This window comes from Panthera pardus, unplaced genomic scaffold (assembly GCF_024362965.1).
Source record: "Panthera pardus isolate Hobbes unplaced genomic scaffold, ASM2436296v1 HiC_scaffold_20, whole genome shotgun sequence".
Classification (NCBI taxonomy): Eukaryota; Metazoa; Chordata; class Mammalia; order Carnivora; family Felidae; genus Panthera; species Panthera pardus.
This window is the reverse complement of record NW_026526766.1, coordinates 54903802-54931075: the sequence shown is the minus strand read 5'-3', so window position 1 is coordinate 54931075 and position 27274 is coordinate 54903802. Positions and strand designations below refer to the sequence as shown.

Below are 27274 nucleotides of genomic sequence, written 5' to 3'. Positions count from 1 at the left end.
TCCCTCTTGAGAAGCCCACTCATGGAGGAAGCCACTAAGCCTAATCTCCCATTAACTTCCTCAACTTCCTTCTTTTGCGTCACCTCCATTCACTCTCCCTAGCTCTAAGCTTGAAGACAGTTGAGGGGCTCTATTTAGCTAAAAGATTTTGAATTAGGAGAAGAAAAGAGCTAGAATATAAGCTATTAGATTTAAGAGTGGTTTTCAGTGGACATAGGGCAAGTTTAAAAATTCTTCCCCCTTTTTTTCCCTACTGGTGTCCTATGAAGTTCTTCCCCACTCTGTGAGAATACTTTTTTTTTTTTTTTTGGCATGATGTGTGCAGCCTTAGTAGCCCCAAGGCTGGGAAGGCTGGGAAGGCTGGGAAGGGTTTGATGCACCCAAACAGCTTTTCTCTCATCATTGAAATTCTCCTCACATACCAGTCTGGTTATTTTCTTATACATTTGCACAAGGCATCTATGGCATGAGTCACAGTAAGAAACTCATCATAAGAATGTGCCAGATTGCAAAATAGATTTCCTTCCCCCCACTAATAGCAGATTCAAGATTTTAAAATTACAGTGATTCAGTAGGCTTAAGAGTATGATTTTTGAAGCCTCATACTTTTTTTTTTAATATAAACTGCATTTTTGACTATAAAAATTAACTAAAATTGTCATTTAATTTATTCTCAAGTTTAAACAATTGCCCCTATGGAGCTGTACTCTTCAAATTGAAAATGAATTCCATCATAAATATCACACCACAATTAAGTATCACAAGCATAGGCAGCAGGTGCAACTCTACTGTTAGCGTGTATGTGTGCCGTGTGTACATGCTGAGTGTGTGTTGTGTGTGTGGTATATGTGTGTATATATGATGGGTGTGTGGTTTGTGTGTTGGGCATATATGTGTTATGTACATGTGTTTGGTGTATTGTGCTATTTATGGTATATTTTTTGTGACGAATAAATGTGTGCTGTGGTGTGTGAGTGGAGTGTGTGGTATGTGTGTGGTGTGTTTGCTTGTGGTGTGTGTTGTTTGTGTAGTATGTGCGTTTTATGTTTGTGTGATGAATATGTGGGGTGTGTATGTGTGCATGTCTGTGTGTGTCTGTGTGTGGTGTTCTGCAGGGGTTTGAGACCCAGAGCTTAAGCTTTTTGGTTTAAGGGGCACCTGGGTGGCTCAATTGGTTGAGTATCCAACTTCGGCTCAAGTCATGATCTCACAGTTTGTGGGTTTGAGTTCCACATCAGGCTTTGTGCTGACAGCATGGTCCCTGCTTTGAATTCTCTGTCTTCCTCTCTCTCTGCCCCCTCCCTTCCCTGCTCATGGGCTCTCTCTCTCTCAAAAATAAATAAAAAATTATTAAAAAGTGTTTTTGGTTTAAGAGTCTCTCTGCATTGGGATCAGTTAGCAAAGTCTTTACAATTGTTTCATCTCTTCAGAAATCATTTAGAAGGTGTTTTCTTAAGCTTAAGTGGTTGTTTTTTAGGAGGAAACTTCAAATATTATAAACTAGAAGAAAGTGAAAGTGATTGCTGCATTACTGTAAGTTTAGCTGACAATATGATTTAATTTAGCAAACAAAACCACTTGTATACAGAGTTAGTATACTCAGAGCTTCAAGATGACCCATCTCCTCTGCCTCTGACGCATAATCCATCCTGGTCAGTTGGAACATTTCTTTCTCTTCAGAGGCAGTTGCATGTTGGCATTTCTACTAATGGCCCTATGCCATCCGATGGGAGACAGCATAGCCTAGAGACTGAGAATGGGAACTCCTGAGTCCGAACACTTGGATCTGAATGCTGGCTCTACCAACCAGGTGAGGGCTTAACCTTGCTGAGTTACCTCATCTGTGAAATGGGGTAATAGTGGTATTTGCCTCACAGGGTTGTTGGGAGGCTTTTTTGAGATGGTGCTGTAAACATGGTGCTTGGAAGATAGTAAGTATGAAATGTAATGTATGTATGTGTGGTAAGTATAGAATGAGCACGTGCGTTGAGGATGGAGGGGATCCTCCATCCATGCATATGGCCGTGCCATATGGAAGGTAATGGAAGCTGTTAGTGGACCATTTTTTCCAAGATTTACCATGAATGTATTCCATTTGGTTTGCCTATACCAATTAGATTTATGAATGACCTCTTAGGTCTTGCATCAGTGTAGCCTGATTTCTTGGTAGGGTTAATAATGTGTCTCTTAAAGAATGCTTATGAGGGGTTTTAAATGACATGTCAGTGGTTCTAGGTCTGGCCCCAAATAAGGCAAAAGTCATTTGAGCAAAAGTGCTCTCCCCTGCATGTTGAAAAACTGGCTCTACCATCTATCTATTCCCTGCTCTAGAATAGGTAAATGTCTCAGTGATGGAAAACTGTACTCAGCATAAAAAACCCCTACAAAGACCCTAACATATTATATGAGTCACTCTGACTAACATGCAGTCATTTGGCAGAATTTTCAGGGGAAACTTCACATTTTGTCCTTGCTATTTCTGGGCTCCTGTATAGACAGTAATGTCTGAGTAAAGTGTCCATTAGAAGGCTCTGGGTGCTGAAACAGGCTGTGGATGTGGGATGTCTACTGTGTTCCTTCGATTGTGCTTGTCCATTTTGTTTAATAAGGAGGATCTCAAGGCCCTCTCTTGGTGTGAGGGAGGCAAATTGTGGAATCAAGGGGCATGTGGGGATGGGGAAATACCTACAGAAATCCAAAACCTTGCACTTGTCTAGTACTGTAGCCACTGCCAAAGAGTTTTGTGAAGTACCCAGCCAGCTGGAAAGATGCCCCTGGGGACAACCGCTATATCCACCATGCCAGCATCTACTCCTGCCCCTGGCCTTCACAGTTAGTGCTGGTCTTTAACATGTCTGCTGGACATTAGGCTGAGTGTCAGGAACTAACAGAGAAGGGCAGTCCTGCCAGGTTTCTATCAGAACTTAGCTCTCCCTGTCTTTTCCCCTGTCTTGTGTCTCTCCCCTCGGTCTGGGGCCCACAGGCAGATGGAAGGGATGTCTTTAGCATCCCCACCTCCAGTCCTCAGTCATTGTTAATGACAAAGTCATCTATTGCACCCATCCCTTTAATCCCAAGTTTATCCCACCTCCCCTCAATCCCATCCACCTTGCCAAGGGTTCTTCATTATTTCTCCAGCAAGATTTAAATCCATACCTTAACCTTTCTTCTAGGCCCTCCTCAGACATCCTAAAATTATTTTCTTCTTGAGTCACTTTCTCTCTACCAGTTTTTCCAGGAGAATTTTCTTGGACAACATTTCATCCCTTCTAGATTTTCTCTCCACTAAGTTTTATGTCAAGCTTAGCTCTGCCTGTGGGTCCTCCGTGTCCAGCTCACCAAATCAATTTCTCTTTTTTATGTAGATAACTCTTGCTTTCTTACTTAAATTAAAATTTTTTACTTAATTAAAATTTTGTTAAATACAAAATTTGGAATTGGGCTTCCTAGAAGTTAAGAAAAAAGAGAAACATGATGAATTATATAATTTCCATGTCTCATCATAGGATACATATCAGTTTGCAAACATTGAATTTTTTTAGGTATTACATACTAGAAGAATCTGCCCATTCAGTTACTTATTGTGCAAGTGCTGTGTTCCAGACCATGGATATGAAGTGTATAAGAAAAACAAATTCTCTCTCTTCATGAGGTTTTTGGTGAAGAGAGAGAGTCAAGAACTCATTAGATAGTGATGAGTGCTCTGAAGGCAAAGTGGATTAATGGGATAGAGAGTGCTGGGGAGGCAGGGGGAAGGTCTCTCTGGGGAGGTGACATATGAGCACTTACCATGAATGATAAGAAGAGCCATGCAAAGAGCATTTCAGGTAAGGAAACAGCAAGTTCCAAGGACCAGGGATAGGAAAAAACTTCATATATTTGAGAATCAACCAGTAAGACTGGAGGAAACTTGGAGAGGGATATAGCAGTTGTGTGAGTGGCAGGGGACTGGTAGGAGATGAAGCTAGAGAAGGTAGCCATGTTTGGCTTTGTAGAGATTTGGATTGTTTTCCCCAAGTGTGATTGGGGAGCTTTTGGAAATTTTGAAGAGGCAAAGTTTTGTTATCTTTTGTAGTGTCTAATTCTGATTCCCACTAGCTATTATACGGAAAACAGCCAGCAGGAGGCAAAAGTGGAAGCAGGGAGAACAATTGGGTCTTCTACTGGAGTCCCTATTGGGACTATTGCAAAAGTCTGAGTGACAGAAAATGCTGACTTGGTCCAGGATGAAGTTGGTGGAGGTGGGATTAAGTGTTTGGACTGAAGCAGAATCAATATGACTTGCTGATTAGCTGCATGAAGAGAACAAGAGAATTGAGATTGTTCTAGGTTTTTGGTTTGAACAAATGGATGAGTGATGATCCATCTTTTAAGATAGCAAAGACTGGGCATAAGCTGGTTTGGAGAGCAAGATCAGGAGTTTTATTTTGGACATGGTCAAATTGAGTTACTTATGAGATAATTCAGTTGAGATGTAAAGTGAACACTTGAATCCGTAAGTATGGAACTCAGGGATGTGATATACATTTGGGCATCAGCAGCACACTCAAGTTGTATCTATTACTATTTCAATGGAGCACTTAAATTAATAGACAAGGTTTTCAATGGGGATTGATATAGAAATAGTTTTCAAATGGCCAGTTCGTGACTATATTGGCCATGGTTCTCCAGAGAAACAGAATAGGATGTGTATTTAAAGAAATAAACAAATAAGATTTATTACAAGGAATTGGGTCAAGTGATTATGGAGGCTGAGGGGTCCCAAAATCTGCAATTTGGCAAGCTGGAGACCCAGGAGAGCCAATATGTATGTAGTTCCAGTCTGAGTCTAAAGGCCTGAGAATCAGGGAAGCTGATGGTATAAAGAGGAGTTTCCTCTTATTCAGTCTTCTTGTTCTACTCTGTTCTTCAGTAGATTGAGTGAGACCCACCCACCCCAAGGAGGGCGATCTACTTTACTCAGTCTTCTAATTCAAATGTTAATCTCATCCAGAAACACTAAGATATACCGAAAATGATGTTTGTCCAAAGGTCTGGGTACCCCATGGCCCAGGTAAGTTGACACATAAAATTAATCATTACAATAGAGCATTACATGAAATTATAATTCTATGAGGAGTGTGTGCAGCTAAAACAGGGAGTTTCTTGATGATCTAACTTGTTATAAGGTTAGAACCTGTAAATTCCAGAGGCAGGCCTGGCTTGCATGGCAATGGTTGTTTTTCCTTATTGTACAAGAATTTTAGCTTTTTCTTATAGACCCAAAATGAATACTAGATAAATAAATTGGTTGACCCAGTGAATCAAGTAATTAATTAACCCATTAAACATTTATAAAGATTTTTTAACTTGCCGGATAATACTATTAGGTCACAGTCTATTTGGGAGGCCACCACATGAACAGGTAAATTATGTTTCAGTGGGGCTAGTGCCTGGCCACAATGAAGGTATGAAGAAAGAAGAACAAAGGAGGAAGAGACAATACTAATGGAGAAAGAGTTGGTGGTTAGGGAAGGATTCACTGAAGAAGGTTGACCAGGGTTTTGCTAGGTGAAGAAGGAGGCAGAGGAGTTGTGTATAGAGAATGGTGTGGAGGTATGGGAGGGCCTGAGGTGTCTAGATAGGAGAGATGTGTAGGATGCACGGTATTGAGTGGAGGGAACTGAGACCATTTGGGCCCAGAGGGTGAAGTACCTTGTATTTCTGCCTAAGGAGTTTGGGTTCTCTCCTGCAGGCCAGTAGGTCTCCTCTACCTTTAGTAGAAACAAGAATCACCTGGGAACTTGTTAAAAATGGGGATTCCTAGGCCTTCTCTCTAAGGAGATGGATGCAGTACGTCTGGGGCTCAGGAAGTGACAGCTTAATGAGCTCCCCAGCTGATTCCAATGCAGTTGGTTCAAAGACCCTACCACCACTATGTGCTGTGAAAGCTTTTCAGAAAAGGGAGTGACATGACCTGATTTATTTTTAGGAAGATAATTCTGCCAACTGTGTGGAAAACAGACTGACTTCACTGGCAGGGAAAAATGTATAGGAAGTTGCAGCAGCCGGCATCCTGGTGAGAGATTATGATGACTGGGGCTAAAATGTTAGTAGGGATGAAGAAATGGGCTGAATCTAAGAGACCTCTCTGAGTTACGATTCACAGTTGACCTGAGCAGAAGAAGGGCTGAGAAGAATGAATGTTGGTTCCCAAGTGTCTACCTTGGAAGAATGTGTCATCAATAATGGCTGGCACTTGGTAACTATGTGTTGAATGAATGGGTGAATAAATATGGGAAAAGTAGGTGAGATGGAGTCAGAAAGGAAAATTGCATTTTATTTAAAAAAAATTTTTTTTAACGTTTATTTATTTTTGAGACAGAGACAGAGCGTGAACGGGGGAGGGTCAGAGAGAGAGGGAGACACAGAATCGGAAACAAGCTCCAGGCTCTGAGCTGTCAGCACAGAGCCCAATGCGGGGCTCGAACTCACGGACTGCGAGACCATGACCTGAGCTGAAGTCGGACACTTAACTGACTGAGCCACCCAGGCACCCCAAAAATTGCATTTTAGATGTTATATTTGAAGTTAATACGAGAAGTACTGATCTAGTATTGGTGAAGAAAGCTCATGCAGTTTTGGAGATATGGATTTGGAAGTTGTTAGTGTAGAGATAGTTCTTAAAGCAAAAGTAGAATCTGAGCCTACTTATCAAGAAGATACAAACCTTAAATAGAAAAAAGCCAAGCATGCAAACCTTTTGGTGTATTTAAAGGACAGACAGAGGAAAACTATTTGGCAGAGAGAGAAAGTAGTTGAAAAGAAGTTGGAGGATTCACAGGAAGTATGTTTTGAAAAGTTTTGAAAATAAAGGAAAGAGTTTTAGGAAGTATGTGTATATGTGTATACGTGTGTGTGTGTGTGTGTGTGTGTGTGTGTGTGTGTTGGAGGGGCATCTTGGGACCATGTTGTCAGACTAAATGCTGAAATATGTTCTGCCAAAACTCTTCTTTAATATACAGTTGACTCTTGAACAATGGCACCAATCTTCTGTGCAGCCGAAAAATCTGCATATAAATTTTGACTCCCCCCAAACTTTGCTAATAGCCTACTGTTGATTATAAGCCTTAATGACAACATGAACAGTCTATTAACACATATTTTATATGTTATATATATTATATACTGTATTCTTACAATAAAAATAAGCTAGAGAAAAGAAATTGTAAAGAAAACCATAAGGAAAATACATTTACAGTACTGTATGGTGTTTACTGAAAAAAAATCCATAAATAAGTGGACCCATGCAGTTTATTTTTTTTATTTTTTATTCTTTTCAACATATGAAATTTATTGTCAAATTGGTTTCCATACAACACCCAGTGCTCATCCCAAAAGGTGCCCTCTTCAATGCCCATCACCCACCTTCCCCTCCCTCCCACCTCCCATCAACCCTCAGTTTGTTCTCAGTTTTTAAGAGTCTCTTGTGCTTTGGCTCTCTCCCACTCTAACCGCCCCCCCTTTTTTTTTTCCTTCCCCTCCCCCATGGGTTTCTGTTAAGTTTCTCAGGATCCACATAAGAGTGAAAACATATGGGATCTGTCTTTCTCTGTATGGCTTATTTCACTTAGCATAACACTCTCCAGTTCCATCCACGTTGCTACAAAGGGCCATATTTCATTCTTTCTCATTGCCACGTAGTACTCCATTGTGTATATAAACCACAATTTCTTTATCCATTCATCAGTTGATGGACATTTAGGCTGTTTCCACAATTTGGCTATTGTTGAGAGTGCTGCTATAAACATTGGGGTACAAGTGCCCCTATGCATCAGTACTCCTGTACCCCTTAGGTAAATTCCTAGCAGTGCTACTGCTGGGTCATAGGGTAGGTCTATTTTTCATTTTTTGAGGAACCTCCACACTGTTTTCCAGAGTGGCTACACCAATTTTCATTCCCACCAACAGTGCAAGAGGGTTCCCGTTTCTCCACATCCTCTCTAGCATCTATAGTCTCCTGATTTGTTCATTTTGGCCACTCTGACTGGCATGAGGTGATATCTGAGTGTGGTTTTGATTTGTATTTCCCTGATGAGGAGTGACGTTGAGCATCTTTTCATGTGCCTGTTGGCCATCCGGATGTCTTCTTTAGAGAAGTGTCTATTCATGTTTTCTGCCCATTTCTTCACTGGGTTATTTGTTTTTTGGGTGTGGAGTTTGGTGAGCTCTTTATAGATTTTGGATACTAGCCCTTTGCCTGATATGTCATTTGCAAATATCTTTTCCCATTCCGTTGGTTGCCTTTTAGTTTTGTCGGTTGTTTCCTTTGCTGTGCAGAAGCTTTTTATCTTCATAAGGTCCCAGTAGTTCTGGACCCATGCAGTTTAAACCTGTGTTATTCAAGGATTAACTGCAGTTTGCCAGATTTAGCTCTCTCTTAAGGTCATCCCTGAATCATGATAGAAAAGCCAGGTAGGTCAACAACATAAGGAAGATAGTATTTGCTATCGGGAGGGCAGTACTTATTTCAAGAAACAGGTATTTTAACTTATTTAGACATGAGGTTGGCTAGGACATATTAACCACCCATCCCCACAGCATTTATTTCTTTATAGCATTTAGATTAGAATTAGCCTTATTATAGAATTTTCTCTTTTGTGTTAAGTTTCTACAGATTTTGAAGCTACATCAGTCCACCCACCAGTAGACATGACAGTGCTCCTCTTATTTAAAAAAATTTAAAAGACATTGTTAAAAAAAATCTCTACTAATATGTTTGGCAAAACAGGTAACTCGTTTTACTTATTTATTCATTTAATTTAATTTAAATTTTTTTTAATGTTTATTTATTCTTAGAGAGAGCACGAGCAGGGGAGTGGCAGAGAGAGGGAGACACAGAATCTGAAGCAGGCTCCAGGCTATGAGCTGTCAGCACAGACCACAATGCAGGGCTTGAACTCACTAACTGTGAGATCATGATATGAGCTGAAGCTGGACATTTAACGGACTGAGCCATCCAGGCATCCCAATTTATTTATTTATATATTTATATTTATAATTTATATTTATATTTATAATTTATATTCTATTTTATGAAATATTTGTAACAGACAAACACAAAAGTGGTAAATACATTGGTTCACATAATACCAGAGAAACTTGATTTACATGAAGATGAAAATGTGAAATGTTACCAACATCCTTATACTGCAAAACTAAAGTGGTAAAAAGATGACAAATCAGGGGCTGACATGGAATATATGTATATGTATAAATACATGCTATACATTTTAAATAATATGATATACCAGCTAAATCTACCAGAGATTTGCTACAGTCAGGTTTGATAAAAATGAGTCCTGTGACTTACACTGTGAGGCAGCCCAACTGTTGGAACATTCCATGGAAATTCTATATTCGTGGAAGAGAAATTTGTCATTATTGCTCTTACATCATGAGAGAGGCACATAAGGAGTAGGCTTGTGCTATTCAGTTCCAAGTTTGTATAGATGTACAGAAGAAATAGAGAAATGCACATGATTTTCCCCTAACCTACACTACATGGAATTGTAAATAGTTTGGGTAATGTACTTTACAAATTTTTGATTTACTTGAAAAGTATTTTTTTTTTTTTAGGAATAGAATTTAGTGATTCATCACTTACATATAACACCCAGTGCTCATCCCAACCAGTGTCCTTGCTAATGCCAGTCTTCCCATTAGCCCTTCCCCCTGCCAACATCCCACCAGCACCCCTCAGTTTGTTCTCTGTATTTAGGAGTCTCTTATGGTTTGTCTCCCTCTCTGTTTTTATCTTATTTTTGCTTCCTTTCCCTTATGTTCATCTGTTTTGTATCTTAAATTCCACATAGGTAGGTAACTCATTTTAATTTAATTTTGATTTCTACCCCAGGGAAACACTTTTGAGATGGTTATTGGACATGTGTGTTAATATTTTTTTTTCAGTAAATTTTGTTAAGGATTGATGTCCATTTGTATTTTGGGTCTTAGAGGTCTTGAAATGATATTTGTATATTCCTTATATATTAATGGCATTAATAACCTTTTGTTATTTTTGTCAATAATCATTTTTCCAGTCATTGACGCAGTGGTGGGAGGAAAATGTTAACCGTTTTTAAAACAGGCTTTCCACCAAATTCAGAGGCTTACCAGCCTGGCTTCTTGGCCTCTGGCCTTTACTCTTTCATCTACATTTTTGGGGAGTTGTCCACCTGGGCCTCACAAAGGTCTCCTTACAGAATCAGTGCCCCTTTAAAACAAGGGTTCCCCTTGAAAATAAAGTGAGGATGAGCCTGTGAATCGTATTAGCTGTATGATTTAACTTCCTTTTTCCTCCCCTAGAGCTCAGGCAGACATATCTGGAACTATTGTAGCACCTGAGATGTGTTTCCTTGCAGTTGAAGGCCTGGAGAGTAGTTCTGAAGGCCTCTGTAAATGGAAAACATGCATATATTCGTGTTTGTTGGATAAACTAAAGTCCAACCATTTACGTACAGATTTCTCTTATGACTTCCTTCGAAGTGTTAAATTCAGCATCAGATTATTATGTATGTATAAATAAGTAAATAAAGTCTGAGCTCTACTAGGGAAGGGAGAGGTGGGAATTCCTACTGTATCCTTTTTCAACTCTCATTTTCTAATAGTTTATTTTGGTATTTTATTTTTGTTGTGTATTGACCTTGTTTACTGGTAAATTTGATACATTCTCTTATTTATAGATTGTTTTCTCTGAGATAGGTTTTCTTAGTACTGGTGTTTGTTTTTCCTTAAATGGAAGAATTCATCAGTGAAGCCAGCTGTATCTGGAGATTTTTCTGTGGAAAGATTTTTAAATGATTGATTTAGTGTCTTTAATAGCTACAGCTTTATTTGGATTTTATGTTTCTTCCTGCATCAGTTGTAGTCAGTCTTATTTTTTTAGGGATTCGTCCATTTCATCTAAACTTTCCAATTTATGGCACAGAGTTGTTCTAATATTCCATTGGTATCTCTTTGAGGTCTGCAGCTTCTGTGGTGAGGTCTCCATTTTAATTTTTGTTATTGGTAATCTGTGCCTTTTCTCATTTTTCTTGATTAGTCTTGCTAAATATAAAGTATCTTCAGTTTTATTAGTCTTGAAGAGAAATTCCTGAATTTGAGGCTTTCTTTCCTAGGCCTCCCCACTTAAGGGTCTTGGCTATTTAAGGCCTGATTTCTTCTGCAGGCCCTGACTCCTGTGTTTCCTCTCTATCTCCATGAGTACTGGCTTCTCTGCCTGTAGTATGTGTTCTTGGCCTGACTTCTCAGCATTCCCACTCCCCGACCCACTATAACCCCTACCATGCTAAGAATCATCATTTGCTTGAGGGGGAAAGAGATAAACAGAATACTAGACTCACTTTATTAAGGGTTCCTTTTCTTTGGAACTTGGCCCTTTAAATGTTTACTTATTTTTGAGAGAAAGAGTGCACGTACACTGGAGGGGAGGTGGGGGGGAGCCGAGAGAGGGGGGAGGGGAACAGAGAAAGGGGGGAGGGGACAGAGAATCTGAAGCTGAAAAGGGCTCCCACCTCACAGCAGAGAGTCTGATGTGGGCTCCAACTCACCACCCCTGACTGAGCTGACCTGAGCTGAAGTGGGGCATTCAACTGATTGAGTCACCCAGGTGCCCCTACTTTTTGTATCTATAGATTTGTTTATTCTAGACATTTCATATTAATGGAATCATAAAGTATGTAGTCTTCTGTGACTGGCTTCTTTCACTTAGCATAATGTTTCAAGGTATATTCATGTTGTAGCATGTATCAGTATATTACGCCTGCAAATGGTCATAATCCTTTCCAAGTTTGAATCAGCTTTCAATATTTTATTCTTTTTGTTTTCAATGTTGTGAAATATCTTTGAGAGTTCCCTTAACTTGAGGGTGTCTTTTGCTGATGTCACTTCCTCTGGTACCTCCTCATGCTTTTGTCACAGCCACTTTCATATGTGAGAGCATCTTAACTACCTGCCTTAACTAATCCTTGCAATCTGGGTCCAGATTTCACAGCAGCATCCTTATCTGTACTAGCCGCTTCATCAGATAGTTTAACATTAATCAATTTATGCCAACATCTGAAACAATGACAACAACCTTTACTGGCAGTAAAAGGTTCTTTTTCAGTCTCCCTGTAATTACATTTTTCTTTCAATCTGGCAGCTAACTTTAACACTTTGGCTTGAATGTGATCCGAACCGATCTGGATTATCTTTGATTGCAGCCTGCAAGCCAAAGTAGACATGCTCCATTTCAACCGTGATTGGCTTTCTGCTTCTACCACCATTTAAACTGAAATGTGTTGGAGGAACTGTACGCTGTTTTTTATATTCATTGAATTTTGTCAACATAGTTTATATCATAGCTTCATGAAAGCCTAGATCTCATCTTATCTTTGCTTCTCTGTTGCCATTTTTTCAGATCTAATTGCATCCAACCTTCACTTCTAGCATTATCACTTTTTGTCTCTTTGTTGCACTTTAATCCTTGTTATAAAATACTGTGTGAATTTATCACAGGGAGATAAGGAGGCACCACAACTGTATTCTTTACTGTCTGTGCAAGAAATGAATAACAAAGGTGTAGTGGTCACTGACAGACCTGGAAAGAAGTGATGTCACCGGTCACTGATCATGATACCCATCTGTTATGTAGTGATTTGTGGGCTGAAGGTTAGTAGCAAAGTTTGCACTTTATGTGATTACTCACAATTAATATACGGTGTTAACTAAAATTTGAACTGTTTTGTTGAATGGTGTTCAACTGTTTTGTTGAATGGTTTAACTAAAGCATGGTAAATGCAATTTGTACATGTTGGAACAGTGCAAAGTGAGGGGTGCCTATAACATATTTCAATTAATCACGTATCTTTCAGCCTCATCTGCTTAATAAACTTGGGTCTCAAACTAACTCTGAATATTTTATTTTATTTGAGGCAGAGTCTTGAGGCTCTACCATTCTAGCCTTTCAGTTTTAAAAATTATGGTAGCTGCGGGGTGCCTGGGTGGCTGCCAGTTAGTTAAGTGTCATACTTCTGCTCGGGTCATGATCTTACATTTCATGAGTTCAAGCCCCTTGTCAGGCTCTCTGCTGTCAGCACAGATCCTCTGTCCCCCTCTCTCTCTGCTCCTCTCTCTCTCTCTCTCTCAAAAGAAATAAACATTAAAAAAATTATGGCAGCTGCTCTGATCCCTGTGACTGTCTTCTCAAAATGTGGTCTCCTCTTTGCCTAATGAAGCCTTGAGCAGCTCTGCCCCTGGCACATGCCATTTCCTTTTGTGGACAAAACAGCAAAGCCTTCTCTGTCTCTGATGTCTCCTATTCCCTGTCTGTTTCTCTACATTTTTGAGATTTAGAATTGCCCTCCAGAAATGCATGGCAGCCCTTACCTGGCTTTATAGCTCTTACCTTGCAGCCAGGATGAAAGTTTTGCCTTAGCACCCACAGTGTCAGCCAGCTCGACCCTGCCTCTCTAATGAATAACTCATAAACACTGAAAGCACTGTTTTCCCTGAAGAATGCCTCATGGTGGCTGTGACAACCTCTCTTTCAAACTTCAGGCCAACCTTTTATTTTCCCCTTTAAGAATCTACATTTCATGACATATCGGACAAAGGGCTAGTATCCAAAATCTATAAAGAGCTCACCAAACTCCACACCCAAAAAACAAATAATCCAGTGAAGAAGTGGGCAGAAAACATGAATAGACACTTCTCTAAAGAAGACATCCAGATGGCCAACAGGCACATGAAAAGATGCTCAACATCGCTCCTCATCAGGGAAATACAAATCAAAATCACACTCAGATATCACCTCATACCAGTCAGAGTGGCCAAAATGAACAAATCAGGAGACTATAGATGCTAGAGAGGATGTGGAGAAACGGGAACCCTCTTGCACTGTTGGTGGGAATGAAAATTGGTGTAGCCACTCTGGAAAACAGTGTGGAGGTTCCTCAAAAAATGAAAAATAGACCTACCCTATGACCCAGCAGTAGCACTGCTAGGAATTTACCTAAGGGGTACAGGAGTACTGATGCATAGGGGCACTTGTACCCCAATGTTTATAGCAGCACTCTCAACAATAGCCAAATTGTGGAAACAGCCTAAATGTCCATCAACTGATGAATGGATAAAGAAATTGTGGTTTATATACACAATGGAGTACTACGTGGCAATGAGAAAGAATGAAATATGGCCCTTTGTAGCAACGTGGATGGAACTGGAGAGTGTTATGCTAAGTGAAATAAGCCATACAGAGAAAGACAGATCCCATATGTTTTCACTCTTATGTGGATCCTGAGAAACTTAACAGAAACCCATGGGGGAGGGGAAGGAAAAAAAAAGGGGGGGCGGTTAGAGTGGGAGAGAGCCAAAGCACAAGAGACGCTTAAAAACTGAGAACAAACTGAGGGTTGATGGGGGTGGGAGGGAAGGGAGGGTAGGTGATGGGCATTGAAGAGGGCATCTTTTGGGATGAGCACTGGGTGTTGTACGGAAACCAATTTGACAATAAATTTCATATATTAAAAAAATAAAATAAAAATAAATGCAAAAAAAAAAAAAGAATCTACATTTCAAAAACTCTTCTTTAGTATTTAACATGAGGTTCAAAGGCTCACAATGGAAAAAAAGTTTCCTGAAGAGGTTCTGTCTCTTTTTTCTCTTTGGAAACTTTGAGGCATTTTCAATGTGACAGAATAAGTTTTCAATGGAACCAGAGATTCCTTGTGGTTCTTTTGTGCCTCTGAGCACTTAGAACATGGCTAGGCACATAGAAAGCATCTAACAAATGTTTGTCACTTTATTTGTTGAAATGACAAGCTACAGGCATACTTTGATTTACACATGAATTTATTTCTGAAAATTAGTTTTTTGAGATTGGAAAGGGAGACATGCTGCTGGATTGGCAGGAGGGGAAGAAAACTTGCTTTGAGATTGTTAAGGTGGATCTTCCTAGCAGTGACCAATTCAGACATCTTTCTGATGATGGTTTTGAAAATGAGTGGTTTGCAGGCAAAAATATCTTTTTTTTTTAAGTCCATATTTTAAATGTTCGCTTAGATGTGATAGCTATCATTAGTGAAAAACTTTTGCAGTCAGAATAAAGGATTAGTATTTAAAAAGGAAAGGCTATGAGACTTCCAAGAAGGTGTTATAACTTGTTCTCTCAAGGGGAAAAGCGTAAAGGCTAATGGAAATTTCTTCTGGAGATATACTTGTGGTCAGGCTGTCAAGTCCTGCTACTTATTGAAAGTTTGGGCGATTTTTCTTATCATTTTGTCTCATCTATGATAACTGTGAATCCAGTAGACACTTAAGTGTGTATGTAGTGAGGGTAGCCTTTTCACTTCTGCTATTATTTCTAAAACAGCCTAAAGGGCTGTTTGAAGGTACGGACCAAATCCACTGGGTAGTCTTGTCTTTGTTTCCAAGAGCTCCTAGCAGAGAAGGCAACGTGGACACAGTATCTAGAAGTGTTCATGGGGACACTTGAGTGGCTCAGTTGGTTAAGCATCTGACTTTTGATTTTGACTCAGGTCATGCTCTCACAGTTCATGAAATCGAGGCCCAGGTGGGTGAAAACTTGATATATTGTGCCCCAAGCAAGACCCACAGCCAGTGACACAGTTACTGAGTCCCACGGTCTCCTCCCTGACTAATGCAACAGAGCTGCTTCTCTGAGGCCTGCTTTCCTGAGCTCACTGTCTCATTCACTGATACACGAAGTGTCCATGAGGATATGAAGTAGACTTCTATCAACCCTTCGTGTGAGTCTTAGACGTACTCTGATCCCATCTTTATCTTGAATTTCACCAGACTGATCCTGCAAACTTATCAAGCAAAATGTATTATCTATGAACTAGATAGATGATTCCCCCAAAAGGCAATGGTAATATTCCCAAGCCACTGCGGATCTTTGCATAGGTTAAAATGAGAATAGTGGCCTCTATACAAATTCTCTATAGCAGATCCTATCGCCAACAGTAGGGTATTCTCTAAGCATCTGCACAAAAATTAGCCTGCCCCTTCACACAGTAATTCAGACAATGGGAATGTGTTCCAAGGGAGAAATGCAAAATAGGAAGAAAAGAAATATGTTCAAACATATCCATTGTCAAAGACATCCATGTTGTTTATAGTTCTTTATTTTTAAAGAATTTGAAATAACCTAATTGGGAATTGGGAAACTGATAAGTAAACTATTGTGTCAGCTCTATGCTATATTATATATCATTAAAATGATGTTTAAGAAAATTCTGTTGCACCATTGACAAAGGCTTATGATACAATATTAAGTTTATTTTTTTAAGGAGTATAGAAGGTTGTGTATATATTAAAATTACAACTTTTGGTGAAAAGTTCTTATGCATGGAGTAAAAAAGTTGAAAGGAAAATTAATCAAATGCTAGCAATTACCTTAGAATGATGAAACTATGGGTGATTTTTTTTTTCTTTTATCTCTTTTCAAATTTTCTTTTATTGTGATTATATTATTCTTATTATGAAATATATATAAAATTTAGACATCCAAACTACCTTAAAACTTATGAAACATAATAAACAGGTCTTTTTTTTCAATTTCATTTTTAATGTTTATTGATTTTTTGAGAGACAGAGAGACAGAGCGCGAGCAGAGGAGGGACACAGAGAGAGGGAGACACAGAATCTGAAGCAGGATCCAGGCTCTGAGCTGTCAGCACAGCTGTGCTGTGACAGCTCAGAGCCCAACACAGGGTTCAAACTCACAAGCTGTGAGATCATGACCTGAGCCACCCAGGGGCCCCTAAACAGGTCTTTAAAATGTTATAAATAATAGACAATTACATAGACAGTGATAGAGATCATGAGAAGCCTGTGTTCATGGAAGAATCTCTCCCTGGGAATCACTTGAAACAAAGAGGAGGGGTAAGAGACCAACGGCAGGGTAAGAAGTCCTGCAATAGTGGGTAGGGGCAAAAACAGATACATATGGAGCATTCTATTATTACAACCTTATTTTTCCCTGAACATTGTTAAGACCAAGGTATAGCAATGGACTGTGTTATTTAAAATCACTGCTTTTAGACGAGACAGTAGTAGATGTTGATCATTTCCAAATCTCTCTCCAAAGTAATTTCTCAACATAATCTCTCCTAAACCCCCATTGGTATCAAAGTGGCCCAGAAGTCCTTCCTGCCTCTCACCTCCCACCATAGACTTACTTCTGAGAACATTGAGAAATCTTAATATGTAAAATAAAAGATAATAAATCTGTTGTCCTCTCTGACCATGCCCGATTCGATTCCTGATTTTTAAATGCCATACCTACAACTAAAAGGGAAAAAAACCCCAAAGTCCTGTCCATCTGTTGCGTTTCTGCCTGCCCCACTAAAGGCACCTATTTTACATATAGTCTTGAGACTTGACCCTATTCAGAGAAATTTAAATAGCTCTTGTATTCATTTTCTAGGGCTGTCATAACAAATACCACAGACTGGATGGCTTGAACAACAGAAATTTATTTCTTCACAGTTCTAGAAGCTAGAAGTTCAAGATCAACATGTCAGCTAGGTTAGTTTTATTCTGAAACCTCTCTCCTTGGCTTGCAGATGGCCATCTTTTTCTGGTGTTTTCACATGAAACTCCTCCATGCATGTTCGTGTCCTAATCTCTTCTTATAAGAACATCAGTCATATTTGGATTAGGGCCCACCCATATGTCTTCATTTTTCCTTAAGTACATCTTTAAAAGGTCCTATATCCAAATACATTCACATTCTGAGGTGCTGGGGATTAGGATTTCAACATATGAATTAGGGGGTCACAGTTCAGCCTATAACTGCCCTGTAACCTGTTTTCTAGAAACTTTTCATCTGAAACATAAACTAACATAAATGAACAAAACCAAATTTAAAAAGCACTGAGGGGCGCCTGGGTGGCGCAGTCGGTTAAGCCTCCGACTTCAGCCAGGTCACGATCTCGCGGTCCGTGAGTTCGAGCCCCGCGTCGGGCTCTGGGCTGATGGCTCAGAGCCTGGAGCCTGTTTCCGATTCTGTGTCTCCCTCTCTCTCTGCCCCTCCCCCTTTCATGCTCTGTCTCTCTCTGTCCCAAAAATAAATAAAAAACATTGAAAAAAAAAAAAAAAGCACTGAAATGTGATGCTTGGGGTGGAATTAGCACTGGTATTACTCGTTTTACCTTATACAGTCTGAATCATGTCATTAATCATGTTACAAAGGAGTTCGTAGAGTCATGACTTTGTGTTTCTGAATCTAGGCTCATGACGTGGTGCCATGAGCTCTCAGATCCTTTTTGTTGGGCCCTAAACTGATCTTGTAACTGACCTTTGATTTTCTCAGAGTGGATCTTGCAAACTGATAAAGAAAGCATGATTTAATTACTCCACACTTTAAGAAAAAATGTTTATTTATTTATTTTGAGAGAGAGAGATAGAGAAAGCACAAGAGCAGGGGAGGGGCAGAGAGAGAGATGGAGATAGAGAATCCCAAGCAGGCTTCCCACTGTCAGCACAGAGTCCAACACGGGGTTCACTCTCACTACTGTGAGATCATGACCTCAGCTGAAATCAGGAGTTAGACGCTTAACCCACTGAGCCACCCAGGCACTCTCTGGATAATCTTCTGATCATTGTTTGGCTTCTTTATTTTCTTAATAACCAGGATGGTGGCAGTGCATCATGTAACTAACTGGGTTTGCCTCTTTATTCCAGCAATGAAGAGGCTACTCAAGAAAGAACACAGGGACTCCTGATCTACTCTGTGGGCTGACTTCACTCCCAATGCCATCTTGCTTTCTTAGTTTTATTTGCTCTTTGCCTTATGTTTTGTTTTGTTTAAAAAATTTTTTTAAATGTTTATTTATTATTGAGAGACAGAGAGAGAGAGCATGAGCATGGGAGGGGCAGAGAGAGGAGGAGACACAGAATTTGAAGCAGGCTCCAGGCTCCGAGCTGTTAGCACAGAGCCCGATGCAGGGCTCAAACTCACAAACCATGAGATCATGACCTGAGCCAAAGTTGGATGGTTAACCAACTGAGCCACCCAGGTGCCCCTGCGTTATGTTTTTATTTTGGATTTATCTTCTCTTGTAACATGTTTGCATATTTCTAAGTAGCTTAAAATTTGTTTCAGAATAAATCATGGTTTGAATGAAGAATGAGGGATTAGCTTTCTGGGTTTAGGAACTGGTCCAGTCCATTTGGTATTACCTTGTCACTGAGAGTTCACTCATCTTGGGTCCAGTATCTGCATTTGACTGATCCATAACTAGACAGTAGATCCTGATGATTCAGACTCAGTGGTATCCATGAGATCCTGTCATTAAAAAATCCAGCCCCTTCTCTACTTTGTGCCTTTTTACACTGGCAAGCACAGAGTTAGATCATATTTATTCAGGGGTTAAAAACCCAGTTATGCTTCAGTATACTTATCCCATTTGTCTCTTCTGCCTCCTTATATATTTTACTTCTGTACTTTAAACCTATAGAAACTTTAGTTTTGATCTAAGGAGAAGAGAAGATTTAGCTTTTAGCCTGGATTATTCAGCTAATTAATTATTACAATTTAATAGTTTAGAATTTTGGAACTGAGCCCTTTTAACACTTAGTTACTCTTATATTGTTGACTTTCCCAGCATTAAAAAAAAAAAAAATGAATGTATCTCATCTTCCCTGAGGAAGTTCTTATAGGTAGGGACCTCTTCATTTTTGAAACCCTCACAAAACTGAGACTGAGTCTTTGTACAAAGCAGGAGCTCAGCACATGTCTGCTGAATCGAATACTCTCACCTCCAAACAGGCTTGAGAAGTAAAGATGTCTAGGCACCCTACCCTAAGGAACAGAAAGCAATACTGCTAATAAATACATACATAAGATTGATAAACTTTACCAAAGACTCCACTCACTTACCAATGGCAAGGAAAGATCCACCCACTAGAGATGTCACACTAGGTTCAGGTGTAAATTCCATGTGCGATCAGAGGAGCTTTGTTAAATTTTAAGACTGAAAGGTATTTGTATGAAGAGTGTATGGATGGAGATTGTGCTTTCTTTTAATTTGGTAAATGTCATGTCTATTCAGCCTTTTGAAATTAAATTTCAGTTCTTTATATCAGTGAGAAACATCCAAAATATTGCACATATGGTGAGAATAAGAGCCAAGGCTTGTAGTCAAGGCAGACTAAGAGTTTTTGATTTGAGGTGAAAATATGATTTCTTTGGAAATCCCTTCTAATCCTCTGGTAGGTTTTCTTAATTTCCTCCAGTGACTCAAATATTTTGAGGGCATATGTAGGCCGAGTCATTGGAGCATTTAGAAATAATAACTGTACTTTGGGTATCCAGCTCATTACTGTGATATTCCTTGAGAACAAAGGACTCAGAAAAGGGATTTAAAAAAAAAAAGTGCATTTCATTCAGGTGCATTAGATCCTGACTAGGGAGCTAAAATAACCCATATTCAGGGCTCTTCAAAGTGATTATGCTCTGCATTTTCTGCAGAGTAGCTGTGATCAGGAGAAAGGGGTTAAATAATCCCACCAATGATCATCTTTTTTCTCACTTACTTTTTCTTGTACTTTCTTGTCATTATAATTGATGCTTTCTTGCCTGTATCTATTGTTAATAAAACAGCTTCTTTCTTTTGGTGAAGGGGAAAGGTTAGATATATGGCCTCTGGATTCCTGATGATGGACAAATATTCACACATGCTGTCTACTGCTGGCAAAATAACCCAGTGAAACTGAACATCCAAGGTATGAGGCATCTGTGTTTGAACACACTGCACAGGACATGAAACTGTCAGCCACAGTCACATGGGAAATGAATTCTTCAATAAAATATAATGTTTTATACCTATGTGTAACCACTAATGGAGCAGTGGCTTTCATTAGAATGAAAAATAATTCTGAGGTAAGACTAGAGTATTAGCTGCACATGTGAAATCCATTCTCTGCTATTCATATTCAATTTTGTGTAGGAAAGAATTGAAGCCAGAAGGGTACAAAGTGCCCCAGGAGGTCATTTAAGTGGTTAATTGATACAAACAAGGACTTCAATAGTAGAATCATCCCAAACTTTGTAAAAAGAAAGTACATGGCCATGAGAAAAGATGTTTTCTGGTCATCTTGTGACAAAAGAATGGTCCTTTTTAAAGATGTATAACACATTTTTATTTTTCAATAATGATTCTAAATTCACCGGCCTTTTCTGTGACACTAGCAGCTATTTAAAATAAAAGTTTATTCTCCTTCTTCAAGGCAAAGGTGATATTTTATCAACGAGAGAGAAAATATCTGCTTTTCAAAAGACCTCTTGCTATGGAGAAACATCTTGAAAATGGGTGTTTGGAAATGTTTCTATCATTATATGATTTTGTTGTTGAAAACAATGTGTCTCAACCACAAAAACCTTGACAGTTCTGTACTTCAAAATTTTCTAACTGGTATAAAAGTTTCCAGAAGAGAAAGTCAGTGGGTTTGATTAGTTTGTAAGAACTAATTGACATCAGAGATGCTGGGAATTTATGAGCCTAATTTCAACAAAAGCCTTTGCATAATTGGTGGTTGGGATTAAAAAAATCACATTTTTTTTTAAAAGTGAAAGCCAAACACTTCTTTTTAAATGTTAATTGAATTATATTAAATGTTAATGTTTAATTTATTTTTGAAGGAGAGAGACACAGAGTGTGGGCGGGGGAGGGGCAGAGAGGGAAGGAGACACAGAATCTGAAGCAGGCTCCAGGCTCTGAGCTGTCAGCACAGAGCCCAACGCAGGGCTTGAACCCACAAACCACAAGATCATGACCTGACATGAAATCAGTTGCTTAACCAAGAGCCACCCAGGCACCCTGAAAAATCGTAATGTAGAAAGTGTCTTTTTATCCATTGGGATCTGTTGTCATAAGAGTTAGGTTTTCAGCTATGCAGCCATTAAAACCAAGTATTATATGTGAACATAGGATCCAACATGAATTTTTGTGTCATAGAATTGAAGTTTCTTAAAACAATGAATAATAAATGAATATCATTCAAAAATTTTAAATATTTTATTAATAATTTTTAATAAAGAACAAAAAGGGGCGCCTGGGTGGTTCAGTCGGTTAAGCGAACGACTTTGGCTCAGGTCATGATCTCACAGCTCTTGAGTTTGAGCCCCACATCAGGCTCAGTGCTGACAATAGCTCAGAGCCTGGAGCCTGCTTTGGATTCTGTGTCTCCCTCTCTCTCTGCCCCTCCCCTGTTCATGCTCTGTCTGTCTCTCAAATATAAGTAAACATGAAAAAAAATTTTTTAAATGAAAAGATTTTAAAATTAATCATAAATTTAAAATATTAAAATATTTAAACTCATATAAAATGTTTGAAAGATTAAAATGTTAAATTCATATAATTTATAAATATAATTGTGAATGTAATTTATAAATAAAAAATTATTTATGGAAAGTGTAGTTAAATATTTTTACTATTAGAGATATGCAATCAAAAAAAGTTGAGAGATCACTGTTCTATACATATAACTGAGTCTCAATCCCAGATTCCCAGGAAAGAGATGATTGGTTTAGTTGGGTCAGATGTCCATCTCTGATCCAATCATCTGTGGCCCAGGGAGGAAGGTGGCATAATTACATACACATCCAGAATAGCTGGGTGGTCGGGAGTGCAGTCATAACAATTACAAGATTTCGTGGGGAAGCAACATTTATTATCACATGAAATATTGTCAAATTTGTCCCCTCTCATGCATCTATCTTGCTTAATACCAGCCTGACTCTTCTCACCTTACAACATATTTTCCCAGTCATTTTTACTGATGAATATTGTAAACTTTGACGGTGAAAATGCAAACTCAATGTAAATAGATTGTGAAGTGAAATTGTCACTTTTGCAACATTTAAGGATTTCATGAGGTTAAAGAAAATGATGTTGGAACATTGCTCAGATCACATACAAATGAAGTTTGGGAAAGTCAGATAAGTTAACAACTGAAGAGAAAACTAGTAAGGGTTATGACGTATGAGGTTATAGATGTTCAAAGCAAATGATATGAATAGCAAAGGTTGGTGTTGATATTGGTAAATTAATATGTCCTTAAGTATTCTGAGAAGTTATCCTCTTTATAATCTTACTACAAAAGTTGATCATGAAGTGAAGGAAATTATATAATGTTATTATACTCTTTTTGTTGGAAAAGTTATGTCTCCTAATATAAATATTTTAGTTGTTCAAACTCAAATATTTGAGTTCTTCAGACTTAGTATATAGTGTGCCAATTAGAACCTAATTAAAAAGTAAGATAAAACAAACTTATTTTCTTAAATTTTAATTTCATTTATTGAAGATAAAGCCCTAATCCAATGTTTCCCCCTGCTTATTTACTATGGGATTTTGTTTCTTATTTGAGGATCTGATGCTCAGTTTACTGGCTATAGGGCTGACCTCCTGAGAGCTGTGGGTGGGAAGTAGTGTTTTGTACCTACCCCTTTGCACCTTCTTTAGCTAATTGCTAATCATTTGCCAATTCACACCTAATCCATCTTGAACCCTAATCCTTCACAGTCTTTCTGGGTGTCTGATTTGTTGATGTGAAAAATTAATTTGAGCCAAGCTGTTTATAAAAGACAACAACTCAAAAATTGCTCTTTTCTGAAAATAACTTTGTTCAAATAGTAGCCCTCAGTACCTAAAACCAAGAGGTGAAATAGGAGAGGTTTGGGGATTATAAACAGGGGAGCCTTTTCTGCCTCCTGTTGCCCTTTGCATAAAGACAGTTCCGCTGTCTCTTTATCTCTGCACTGTCAACTCCAATACCTTTGTGTGCCGCTGGGGTGGGATCTTTGCACACTCATGCCCACATTGACATTTTGGCCCTAACCATCCCAGAGACTAGGAATGGCAAATAGATTTCATCTCATGCGTCAGCTCCAATCCATTGAGAGTGACTCCTGGAGAGCTACAATGAAAAGTTTTCTGGGATCATGTCTGGTTCAGCAGGAAAGACTGTATCGATTAATTAATGATGTCTGCCCTGGTCACTGGAGGTGGGGTGGTAGCATACACACCCATTCTTCCTAACTTTGTCCTAGATTGTACCATGGCAGTGAATATTTCTGCACCATGTCACAGAGGTCATTTGTTACCATTTAGTTCTTTAGTATTTACCAAGGCTCAGGGTTTACCATTAAGTTCTCATGACCTCCAGCAGGTCCTAGTGTGCATCTTGTGTATATGCCTATGACTGTGCATATAAGACTAGTATCACCATCTTGATGTACACAGAATGGCCCATTATTTCTACTTATGCTAAATACAGTTGATTTCATTAAAGGGAGTCTTCCTTTCATTAGAGAGCACCAAAGTATGAAATTGTCAAGCATCATGCTCTAGATACAACGAATATTTCAGATTTGGTTGTTCATCCTTTAAAACATACCCAGAGTAGACATTTCTGTGCAACTCAAGCTTATGGAAGATATTATCATTTTTTTTACCCTGTCACTTCCAACATGATGAGCTTTTATACCTTCTGTACTGTCAGAGGAATTTGAGCAGCTTACAGAGTTAGAAGCTTCAGGAACAATTCTGTTAGGAAAAAAAAAAACAAAACAACAAACCCGGGGGGGAAACAGTAAGGGCTATAGACCCTTATTTTAGCCAACACAACAAGAACATTAGGAAGTAAATTTTTGCTGTGGTTTTATTGGACTCTAGTTAGCTTCACCCCTGAGCTCCAAGGTCCCTATGGGAATGAGGTGTGCCTCATCAACATGTAATCTTTTTAAAGCCTGCACTCTCCTGGGACAGTCTCAGAACACTATTGTGGTTAAAATAATAAAGTCCATCATTTAAAAATAATTTCCAAAGGTCTCAGCCCTTCTCTTGACTTTCTTGAACTCTGAAAGGGGAGATAAGGAGACCATAGTAATATATCTTTAACATCTCCTTTTCTCTTCCATCCATTTCCCTTATTCTGAAGCAGCTCCCCTATCTCCTTTACCTCACCCTCCCACCAACAGCCCTGCACCCACCCCACCAGTTCTTGCCCTTCTGCATCCTCACCAGCACCATTCCTCTGCATTACAAGGTCCAAAAGAGCTTATTTATTTATTTATTTATAATTTTTTTTAACGTTTATTTATATTTGAGACAGACAAAGACAGAGCATGAATGGGGGAGGGTCAGAGAGAATCTGAAACAGACAGAATCTGAAACAGGCTCTGGGCCCTGAGCTGTCAGCACAGAGCCCGATGCGGGGCTCAACTCACGGACCGCGAGATCATGACCCGAGCTGAAGTTGGACGCTTAACTGACTGAGCCACCCAGGTGCCCCGAAAAGAGCTTATTTAGCCAAGCAGGACTGGAAGGTGAGGTGAGAAGGGTCAAGACAGAATTCTCTTAAGCATCAGAGGAAGAGAAAGGTTGGGAACCAACATACATGAACTATTTCCCTCTTATCATGTACTTAATGTACATTCCTTAGAAATTCACTGTCAGGTTGTCAAATCCTGGATGATGGGAAAGAAGGCTTGGATGACACCTTTCACACTGAGCACTCTATAGTCTTTCATACCTCTCACCTGGGTCTGCCTTTGGGATGCCATTGTTTCCTGCTACGTCTCTGAGGGTTAAGAGATACTGTTCTGCGTACCCACCAGTCTGCTCCTGAGATGATGGCCTGTTCCCCATTGGCATTGAGGGATGTCCCCTCTAGATGGCACCTTTTGAAACAGCTGTTCTTTCCTTTCTACTCCTCTATGTCCCCTTCCAAAGTGGGTCTTGAGTTGCACATTCATTTGGTAATTTAGCTCCAGAGTCTATTTTATTACAGTGTGAGGCAATTTGGGGGTACACAAGGGGGTAAATTACAGCTATAGAACCTTACTAAGTAGTCCATCACTTTTACAGTCTCTCCTTTGTGTCATTCCTAGAGCTGCCTTTAAGCCCAACCCTGACCTCACTTTACATGCAGCCTCTCAGGTGGATTTTAATGTTTTCTCTTCTACCTTCATTTCTACCTTCTTGACTGAGTCTTCCTTTTATTAGTCTTCCCAGGAGAATTTCCCTTTGCATGCTTTTCCTTGATCTCAAATCTTTTCTTTCTTTTTAAAAACAAAACATTTCCTCATTATATATGGAAGTCAAAGATGCATGCTCACCATGGAAATTAGGAAAATACAGAAAAGTGCAAAGATAAACCATCCACTGTCATAGAAATAAACATAAAGTTTGGTGAATTTACTTTGCTTTTATGTAATTGCAAATAAGCTGAATCTTCAGATCTGTATTCTTTTTCCTTATCTTTTCTTCTGATTTAGTCTATAACAACCCCTAGCAAAGCCATGATGTTGTTACTGCTTTGTTATTTGTGTGTGCATGTTTGTGTATGTACATACATGCCCACATGCACACACACACATACACACACACATACCATAACTGGTGTCTTTGGGTCAGGTGCTGAACTCTGGGACACTCTACAACCTGACACACAACATTATGTTTTGGCCTCCTTTTACTAGACAGTTATTTTGTTCTTACCTGTTCTGCCCCCCTTCTCAACCTTTATAGATATATGTGGATTCTGGTTGATTAAAGGAATTATTGTATTATGTCCAAAGCCTAACTTGATATTGGCTAACAGATAATAAGAGGGTGGTCCACTTTTCAATAATTGTGTATGGATCCACTTCCTGTGTATTTGGAATTTCAGTCTCTACTCTCCTCAGTCTTAGCTCAATTGCTTATTCCTGAGTGCCTGCAGCCTCTATCAATTGCTAGGAAACAAGGTCTGAGCACCCAAGGAGAGTTTCCTGTTATTCTTTTGTCAAATGATGGCAAGGAGATTTGATAAAAGCTGAATGAATTTTTAGTCTAGGATGTTCTGTTCTTAAGCTATAATTGCTGTTTTCCATTTAACTCTCAAAGTGATTCTGTCAAACAAAAGAAACTTTAGTCTTCATGTGTGTATTATTATTATTTCCTAAAAAATTCTCCTTTAAACGTATGATTAAAAAAAGATCTCTGCATCATTAAAGGTGATTTTCTTTTGTCTTGGAACTGGTTTTATATGAATGTCAGGGGAAAGAGGCACTTTAAAAGTGAGCCATGTGGAATGTGCTTATTCCACAAAGTGAGATACATTTGATTGCAATAAATATAAAAACCATGAAATAAACAATTAAAAATAATTTTAGAATTTAAGAATGCTGAATCAAACTCTTGGTTATTAAGGTTTATTACCTAAATGATGTCCATTTGAT

The 27274-nt window shown here is 39.0% G+C and overlaps 1 long non-coding RNA gene across 3 annotated transcripts in view; it reads left to right on the top strand.

The window, feature by feature from the left end:
• The first annotated feature begins 323 nt into the window (after nucleotides 1–323).
• The window catches only part of LOC109252054 (uncharacterized), a 169591-nt gene continuing 142640 nt past the window's right edge, over nucleotides 324–27274 (top strand). For 2 of the 3 annotated variants that reach the window (XR_008424225.1, XR_008424226.1), the window contains exons 1-3: nucleotides 324–1810; nucleotides 17471–17571; nucleotides 20670–20772. This is a non-coding gene — a long non-coding RNA (uncharacterized LOC109252054). The remainder of the gene's footprint in view (nucleotides 1811–17470; nucleotides 17572–20669; nucleotides 20773–27274) is intronic. The other variant, XR_002073829.2, reaches the window with a different exon arrangement.